Genomic DNA, 9,317 nt, shown 5'->3' with positions numbered 1-9,317 from the left:
ATTGATTCATTCACTTCTGCCTAACAATGCACAGACTACCTATGCGGATGTCTGATAAATCAGTGGATGGATGGATGGATGGATGGATGGATGGAAGGATGGGAGAGCAGGTGGGTGGATGGATGGATGGATGGATGGATGGATGGATGGAAGGATGGGAGAGCAGGTGGGTGGATGGATGGATGGATGGATGGATGGATGGATGGATGGATGGATGGAAGGATGGGAGAGCAGGTGGGTGGATGGATGGATGGATGGATGGATGGATGGAAGGATGGGAGAGCAGGTGGGTGGATGGATGGATGGATGGATGGATGGATGGAAGGATGGGAGAGCAGGTGGGTGGATGGATGGATGGATGGATGGATGGATGGAAGGATGGGAGAGCAGGTGGGTGGATGGATGGATGGATGGATGGATGGATGGAAGGATGGGAGAGCATGTGGGTGGATGGGTGAATGGGTAGATACAAGTGTAGGTGGATGGAAGAGTGGGTGATTGTTTTTCAAGATTTAAAGATTCTTTTGTTGGAGAGACATGACACGATGGCACTCAGATAGATGAAAGGCAGAACTTTTTGTTACTTACTTCCCCAAAGGAGAGAAGTCTTCCAGGCAGGGCCACACAGGGGTTGCACGTGGGGACAGAGTAACAGCAAGCTGGTGCTACAGGGAGAGCTTATGTACAGCAAGCAGGATGGGTTAGGCAGCTTTCTCAGGCTCCCTGTGGATTGGCTAATTTGAATAATTTTGTAAGTTCCAGGATATAAGGGCTGTCCATAGTTGTTTGGTACCTGGCCCCCGCATGATTAGGGCAGGTGTATAGTGGCCCAGAATGTGAAAACCCGAGAAGAGAAGTGATGTGAGTGTGAACTTAGCTGTTCAAGAAGAACTGACCAACCGCGAGCCAGGACTTCAAAACTGTGTCAAGGTAGCATTTCTCCCCCACCCCCCAAAAAAAACTATATTACGGTGGTGGATGGAGAAGTGTGTAGATGGACGATGCCCTTTGGAGCTCTCTCTGTCAATAGTATTTACAGAAGCATCAGCACTGGATTCAGATCTTTGAAGATTTTTCATCTCATAGATGTAGAACCCTAGAATATGTGAGCTGGAAGGGACCTCACAAGGTCTCTCTCTCTCTCTCTCTGACATCTGAGGGATGCAAGATGCTTTGGATCATAGAAGATCCTTTCAGTAATTTGACGAAGGCTATAGATCCTCTCTCCTGGAAAAAAGCATATAGCACAGTCCATGTTATAGGGCTGGTGGGCACCAGACAGCCTGTCCAAAGAGCCCTGCTCCCATCTAGGAAGTCGGAAATCTCAGATCAAGGAGTCCCAGCACCGTAGAACCAGCCACTGTGCAGAGGAGTCACTGAGACACCAGGTCGGGGAAAGGACCACATTCAAGTTTATGCAACCAGTTCACAGCCAAGTCAGGCCTAGATCCCAGGCCTCCCCGTTAACCCTTCTGGGACTCAGTTTCCCCGTATCTCTAATAATGAAGGTGGACTCAGTCGCTGGTTTGAAGACTTGGTTTAGAGAAGTTACAGGGGAAGGGGAGACAGCAGGTGGAGTTGTGACCCTCCCGTTTATTCCCGCAGTACCACCGGACCCACATTATCAGCCCTCTTTTGAAGGAAAGGCTTTAAGACTTTTTCCAAAAATGTTTGAATGCCCCCATACTTTCCAGCTTCTAAGCTTCTGGGAGCGTTAAGTGCTGTGGATTGTCAGTAAGTCTCCAGAGCCAAGCCAAGAAAGCCAATCAGTGTTGAAGTGTGAGGAAACCACAGCCAAACATCCCCAAAGAAATGGCTGAGTCTCAGAGGCACAAATCCTTAAGTGTCACCAGAAAACAGGACAGGGAAAGGTGTTCTATCTCTGAAGATGTTTCCGAGTTTCTGCTGCCGTCATCCCTTTGGAAGTATACATGGCATAAAAAAAAATCAGAACTCCCCTGCCTCCCTGGCCACCCTTGTTTCTCCCTTCTGTGTAAATGCCCACTGTTTACACCTGAACGCAGACACAAAACTACCGCATAGGGAAAAGAATCATGATAAGCAATAAATGTGCTATTAGACAAATGTATTCACTTGTGAAGTGTGTCCGCTACCGAGCTCAATACCAGAAAGAAGAAAACTAGTATTTTAGGGGTCACCTGCTATGCATCCAATATTCACACCAGAATTTCATTTAGTTGAGAAAAGGGATGGGAAAGTGGTTAAGAACAGATTTTGGAGCCAGACTGCCTGGGTTCCTGGGAGGATTAGCTGAGTTAGCGCATTTATGGGCTTTAAAAAAGCGCCTGCCACAGTAAAAGTTATGTACATGTCAGGACTGTTACTAACCCTCAACCCCTCCCCTCTCTGAGATTTGTCACCATCAGCTGCCTTTCAGAGTTCAGAGAGGTTTAGTCACCTGCCCGAGGTTTTCCTCCAGGAAAGTGGCAGCGCTGGGGCTGAAATCCAGGCTGACTTGGAGCCCAGAACACGTCTGCCAATCCGAGCCTCTAAAGGGCAGCCTGTCTACACAAGAGAACACTCCGTGCACTAACCTGGAAATCATCCACGCGGCTCGCCCAGCGCCCCAGGCTCAGAGGGCAGCAGGAGCCCTGGGCAGCTGCAGCCCCCCACCTGGCCTCTGTAGGTCTGGGTTCTGGAAACTGTAGCCAGCCTGGCTGGGGCCGGCGCTGGGCAGGAGCTGGAGCTCTGGCCTAGGCTGGAGGTGGAGGGAGGAAGTGCCCAGGAGGGTGATGACATCACAGCCCAGCCCTTGAAAGATGATATGTTCCCGCTGCCACTCCAGCTCAGCTCCGGAGGTTCCTCGGAGGACTGGGGCCCTTGGGCAGCCCCGCTGGACCAGGGAGCTACGAAGTGCCCGCGTTTGTGCTCCGGACAAGGTGGGTGCCGGGCAGGGGCTGGTCCAGCCGCCTCGCCTTCTCGGGGAAGGACAGGCAGACCAAGCACAGAGGGAGGGCGGGCAGATGGGTGACATGGGGGCTGATTCCCAGGCTGGGTGAGAAGTTTTCCTCAGGTCCTAGGGAGTTTGGGAAAGTTCCCTTCCTTCCCTACAGGTAACAGGAAGGGCTCCCAGCAAGAGAAACATTCTTGTTTGTTCTAGGTTTGTCTTCTCCCTGAATGGAGGAGACAGACAGGCAGGTGTATATTTATGTGAGCCATTTAGTGACCTGACTTTTATAGACTTTGGGTGGATTCCTGTACTAAAGCAGAGAGGGTGGTGAAGCAGGGAAGGTGTGAGGTTTAGACTCAAGAATCTGGCTTTTCACTCATAGCCCTACCGCTCATTGGCCCTGTGTGACCCTGGACAAGTTACTTAACCTCTCTGAGCCTCAGTTTCTCGTCTGCAAAGTACCCTGCTCGCCTGCTTCCTGGGGCGGCTGGAGTTAATCAGACCACAGACGGAAGGGGGTTTGTGAACGATGGCTGATGTGCATTGGGGCGGTTGTGGTGATAACTCAGATAAGCTTCGCATCCCTCTCGTCTGGTCCTGGCTGATAAAACAGTTTGTTTGTTCAGAGCGTGGGCTTTGCATCCAGCCCTGGGTTGGCACCAAGCTCTGCTCTCATCCCCTGGGTAATGTTTTTGAGTCCGTTTTTTTCCCAGTTTCCTGAGCCAGAAAGCTGACCTGGCAGGATGGGGGGCAAAGACAGAAATGGGCTGATGAAGTGAAGTGTCGCATATGCAGTAGGTGCTCAATAAATCGTAGCCGTTGTCAGAGCTGCCGAGGGCAGGTAGTTTCCCGAGGCTGCGTCGGGGAGGGAGATGGGAGTTGCTCTCCCAGGCAGGTTAGAATGTGCCTCCTTGAGTCAGGCTGCCTGGGGCTCCCATCAGTCCACAGGAAGTGGGAGCTCTGGCCCAGGAGTGGGCCATGGGGGCCCCAGGGCCAACCCACCTCCTATTCCTTCTCTCAGGGGGTGGCTGGGGGCAGGGTGAGCGACCCCACAGGACACCGTCCACCCTCCCTATCTGGAGGAAAACTGTTCTGTGTCCTTCTGGGCCCTGGCAGCAGTCGGGGTGAAGAGGACATTCCACAATAGGAGCCCCACAAGCTTGAAGGAAGAGTTCACTGCTTTTCTCCTGGAGTCAAACAGGGGGTGGGGAAGAGCCAGGAGAAGGGGTTTTGGAGAACACTGCAAATGCAGGCTCCCATGCTGGCCGCATAGGCAGGACCCCAGGGTCTCATCCCAGCTCTGCCGGGAACTCACAAAACCCCTGCAGTCATGCGCTCCGAGGCCATCACAGAGCAGATGAGGAAACTGAGCCTCTGAGCCAGGACGTAACTGAGCAAAGCCCTCTGGTCAGGGTCCGGGAAAGGCCTTGACCTCTTTGGGACTCAGGTCTGTCACTTATAAGCAGGGGAAGGTTCCGATGATTGACGAATGGTGAGACTAAGGACATGGGATTAGACCGAACTGGAGAGATGCTGGCCAACGGCACCAAGCAGGGAAAGAGCCATGCCATGTGGTCTCTGCTAACACAGTGACCGTGTCTGGATAAAAAGTTCAGAGGGGATCCGAGGGTAACACTAAAGGCTGCCTTTCTGACCTGTGCAGCCTTGGGGTCAGAGAGGGCACTGGAGACTGCCCTGCAGACCAACCAGGGGATTCTGGTTTTCAAAATGAAAGTAGGGATCATGTCCGTCCATTCACAGCTGGCTCGCCTGCACTGAGAACCGTGCCTACCATAAAGTGGGCACTGGTCAGTATTTGCTGAATGACTGAATGGTAGGTGGGTGGGTGGGTGGATGTCTGGATGGGTAGATGGATGGATGGATAGGTGGATGGATGGATGGATGGATGGATGGATGGATGGATGGATGGATGGATGGAAGGGTGGATGGATGAATAAGTGAATACGGGTCCCTTGGCAGGCACTAAAAGCACACAGAGCATATTACTAAGTGAAAGAAGCCAATCTGAAAAGGCTACATACTGTAGGATTACTATTATATGACATTCTGGAAAAGGCAGAACTATGGAGACAGTGAAAAAATCAGTGGTTGCCAACGTTGGGGGGAGGGAGGAATGAACACACGGAGCACAGAAGATTTTTAGGGCAGTGAAACTACTCTGCATGAAGCTGTAATGGTGGATACATGTCATTATACATTTGTCCAAACCCATAGCATGTACAACACCAAGAGTGAGCCCTAATGTAAACCATGGACTTTGGCGATATGATATGTCAGTGTAGGTTCATTGATTGTAAGAACACAGCACTCTGGTGCAGGATGTTGATAAGTGGGGAAGATTGTGCACGTGTTGGGTAGGAGGTATGTGGGAACTCTCTGTATTTTCTGCTCAATTTTTCTGTGAACCTGAAACTGCTTTAAAAATAAAGTCTAATTTTTTTTTTTAAAGCACACCGTGCAGGACTTTGTGTTGAGGATTCAGAAGGCACTTAGGGTATCCCAGAGCCATGGATCAAATGATGAGAACTTCCTAAGACTTGATATTAAGACTGAGTACCTCCCTTCTAACACCCACCCGGCCCAGGAATTCCCTGACTTCTTTGTGCACATGCTTCCAGGAACGGGGAGGTCGCTACTGTACAAGGCAGCTGCTCCATCTCGAGAGGGTTGTACTGTTAAAAAGTCCTTCCTTAGACTGAAGCTAAATCCCTCTCCCACTGAGCATTGGGCCACTTTCTATCTCTTGGAGTTGGACTGTATAATTCTCATCCTATGGGTCCTCCCTGAGCAAAACTTCCACAACTCCTCAATCAAAATGTACTTTCCAGAACAAACCCAAGAAGTAAAGTATTCCTTTGACTCTGGAATCTGTAGGGTTCTATAGGCTAGAAAAATGTGAACCCCCTCCAAAAAAAAAATCATCACAGCGCAAAGCAGGGTGGAACAAGCACAGGCTCTGCGTTCAGATTCTGACTGTTTACTGCTGGAGAAGCTCTCTGAGCCTCAGTTTTCTCAACTGTACGATGGGGATAGTCATTCCTGTTTACAAGAGCATGGAGAGGTTTATCTCAGATGGTGCTAGTGCAGTGCAAACAGGGGCCAGGCTTCCTGCAGGTGCCCACTTAGCAGAGGGACGGCAGCAAGGCCATGGGACTACCAGAGGTGTTGTCTGCCTTGCCGTGGGGTCACTGCAGCTTGTGGGTTCCCAGGGAACAGGGTGCCCCAGCACGCCCACACTCACATTCCTAGGCAGCACATCTGTGGGAGCCCTGTAACTTTTCCCTTGAGGGCTCAAACTTCAGGTTTCCAGCCCACACTCCCCAGCACCTCTGGGCCCCTCTGATTTCTCTGGCCAGTGGAGCTCTGGGAAGGCGGGCGCAGAGAACTGGCTTCCAGACCCCGATCCAAACTCGCTAGCTGGCTGAGCCAGCTCAGCGAGGTCACTTTGCTTCTCTGAGCCTCACGAAATCAGCAGCGCCTGTGCCAGACACCTCTTGAGGTGTTGTAAACTGTAGAGTGCCAGGCACTTGGGCAAGCCCAGCGCTTCTGTGGCTGTTACTGTGCTGATGTGTACCTGTGACATCGTGTTCCCTCTTCTTTCCTTTGGGTCCCCAAGTGACCATATTCCAAGGGGGTGTGGCCTGACCGGGAAGACCAGCCATGGACACACACTGCCTTAGCAAATGGCTTTCTGGGGGGAGCAAATTCGAAAGGAACTCAGGCCCTGTCCCTGCCCTAGACCCCAAAGCCACCATCCCCAGATCCTTCCTCTTAATCCCCATGGCCGAAATTCAGGGCCCCCAAACCCTGGTACCCAGGGCTGTATCACCGCCCCCTCCCATGTCATTTCAAGAACCGACAGACACACTGTCCCTGAGAACTTGGGGCCTCAGACAGCTCCCAGCCTAGCTCCCCTGCAGGTGGATTTGGGCCTCAGGAAGCATCAAGCGGTGCCCTGCCTCTCCCACCCAACTGAAAGCCCCTCCAGGGAAAAGACTGAACCCAGCCCAGCGCATGGCACCTACTGTGAATACCTATACAGCAGGGGTGACACCCTGACTGCAGTAGGCAGGCTTTCTGGTCCTTCCAGAACCTCTGAGATTGCACCTCCCAGCCAAATGGGGAATTAATCCCATCAAACAATTCAAGAAAAGGAAAGACAAGTCATAGGGAAAATTAGCTCATCAGTTAAACCAGTTCAGTTCTAAACTATGGCTAACAAATTGGTTGTACTGTGATCGTGAAGCTTTGTAACTGTTTATGCAGGATGCTTAAAATAGACATAAAAATTAGGAAATAATCTGGAACAAAAATTTCTTATTATTTCAGCTAAATCTGAAAAGTGAGAAGAGAAAAAGAAGGGAGGAGGAAAAGTGTGCTAAAGATTTTTTTTAAATTGAAGTATAGTTGATTTACACTAAAGATTTTATCTTAGCTGGAAGAACAGTTATTTTTCTACTCTTGACGCTAATAGATGGATACAAGTTTTCATATGTTTGTTAAAATTTTAAAGATAACCATTAGAAGAATTGAAGAGTATATATATATATATATATATATATATATAAATTATAGTATGTTATATTTGTAACATATAATTATTATAAACTATGATAAATTATCTTACTTTGTATTCAACAAAGGAAATACATTCCAAGGAATATTTATAGAAATTGATTATGTTCTAGGCCCTAAAGAAAACCTTAATATAGTCCCAGATATAAAACTCTTACTGGCTGCATTACTTGACCATACTGTAGAAATTAACATCAAATATAGAAACTAAACATCACAAATCACTTGTAAATTTTAGAAAATGCTCTTCCTCAGAACTCTCCCATCAGAGATCATCAAAACTGAAATTACAGATCTCTGAGACAAGATCAGTTACAAGAACACTGTTAATCAAATTTATGGGATACAGACAAAGCCATACTCATAGTCGAACTCATGTTAATAATAATAATTATTATGATGATTATTATATTATTGTTTATAGAGATTGCAAGTAAATGAATAAAATGTTCAGTTCAAGAAGATGGATGGACAAAAAAAGTAGAAGAAAGAACAAAAGAAAGAAAGAAAAAGAAGTAGAAGAAAGAATAATGATGACAAAACAAAATGATTAATTAGAAAGGAAAAAAACGTTAATATCAGTATTCCATCTAAGGAAAAACCAAAAGCTGGCTCTTTGAAAGTAGGGAAGGGGAAGGAAACATTAGGAAGTGATCTGCGCTATGTGGAGAATTAGAATAAGCTGCCGAGACAGGGAGTGATAAGCAACCACTTTATTTGTGGTCAAGAGTGGCCTGCAGCAAAGCTGGGGCCCAGCATCCCAGCCCTTCCAGGCTGTGGGAAGGAGGATCTGCCTGGTTGGGGGTTTCTGTTGGCCCCATGAAGGCCTTCTTTCCATACTGGCCTCCTGTTCCCTGGGAGGGTCCCATGTCCCTGAAGGTAGGAGAGCAGAGCTCAAAGCCCTGCCCCCCGCCATGACCTGGGCCTGGGATCCCATCATCTCTGCTTCAACCTTTTATACCTAAGCCTCCATCAGAGCCCACGAACCAACAGGCTCACAGATGTGCTAAGTATTTAGCCACCAGCATTTTTTAAAAGAGTCAATATTTTTAAAGTGGGATATTTCACATAAAAATTCAGGCTTCCTGGAAGGAGGGACCCAGCTTCTCTAGGAATGCAGACGGCTCTGGCAAGGCTGAAATTTAACGCCCCACCTGGCCACACACAACTCTTTAGGTCAGACCTTGGCCCTCCGAGTGCCCATCCTTCCCCCAGCGCCAGCATCTGCTCTCACCTCCAGCACCCCACTTTAATGGGCCCCTGTGGGCATTTGAATTTGAGGCCCTGCTTGGCATATTGAGAGGTGCGGGACTGGTGAAGGCCACTGAGGCAGAACTGAGCTGGTTACGACTGGGAGAAAGAACTTTCAGAGCAGATTTACAAGGGCAGCCTCTCCCCCAAACAGCCCCACGTAAGGGAGGGCAAAGGCAGCCCCCTCCCCACACCAGCCTCTGGGGGCTGAACTCTAAAATGGGCCTGTGATGGTGCTGCAGAGTGCCTTAGAGATGGAGCACTTCCCAGGCCTAAAGCAGGAACACCCAACTGTGGAGTTGAGACCATATTGGAGGGCTTGACTCTTCCAAACAGAGAGGAGGAAAAAGCTGGTGTGAAACTGAGGAAAATCTGAACTATCCAGGATCCTAAGCACACGATGCTCTCCAATGCCTCTGAGCCTTTGTTCATGCTGTTCCCATGCCTCTGATGCTTTTCCACACCTTCCTCAAGCTTCTTCTCCTACTCATCCTTTGAGATGAAGGGGTCCCTCCTTCCAGGAAGCCTTCTACACCCCTTCCCAGAAGCTAGGTCCCTC

The 9,317-nt window shown here is 49.2% G+C and overlaps 1 protein-coding gene across 5 annotated transcripts in view; it reads left to right on the top strand.

Moving 5' to 3' along the window:
* The first annotated feature begins 2,790 nt into the window (after window positions 1-2,790).
* LOC309625267 (B2 bradykinin receptor-like) overlaps window positions 2,791-9,317 on the top strand; it is a 70,036-nt gene continuing 63,509 nt past the window's right edge. For 3 of the 5 annotated variants that reach the window (XM_082384592.1, XM_082384593.1, XM_082384594.1), the window contains exon 1: window positions 2,819-2,900. The gene's annotated coding sequence lies outside the window, so the exon portion shown is untranslated. Of the gene's footprint in view, window positions 2,901-9,317 lie in introns of all 5 variants that reach the window. The other 2 variants (XM_082384591.1, XM_082384590.1) reach the window with 1 other exon arrangement.

Source organism: Balaenoptera borealis, assembly GCF_965194805.1.
Source record: "Balaenoptera borealis genome assembly, chromosome: 3".
NCBI classification, from domain to species: Eukaryota; Metazoa; Chordata; class Mammalia; order Artiodactyla; family Balaenopteridae; genus Balaenoptera; species Balaenoptera borealis.
This window is presented reverse-complemented; position numbering and strand designations above follow the sequence as displayed.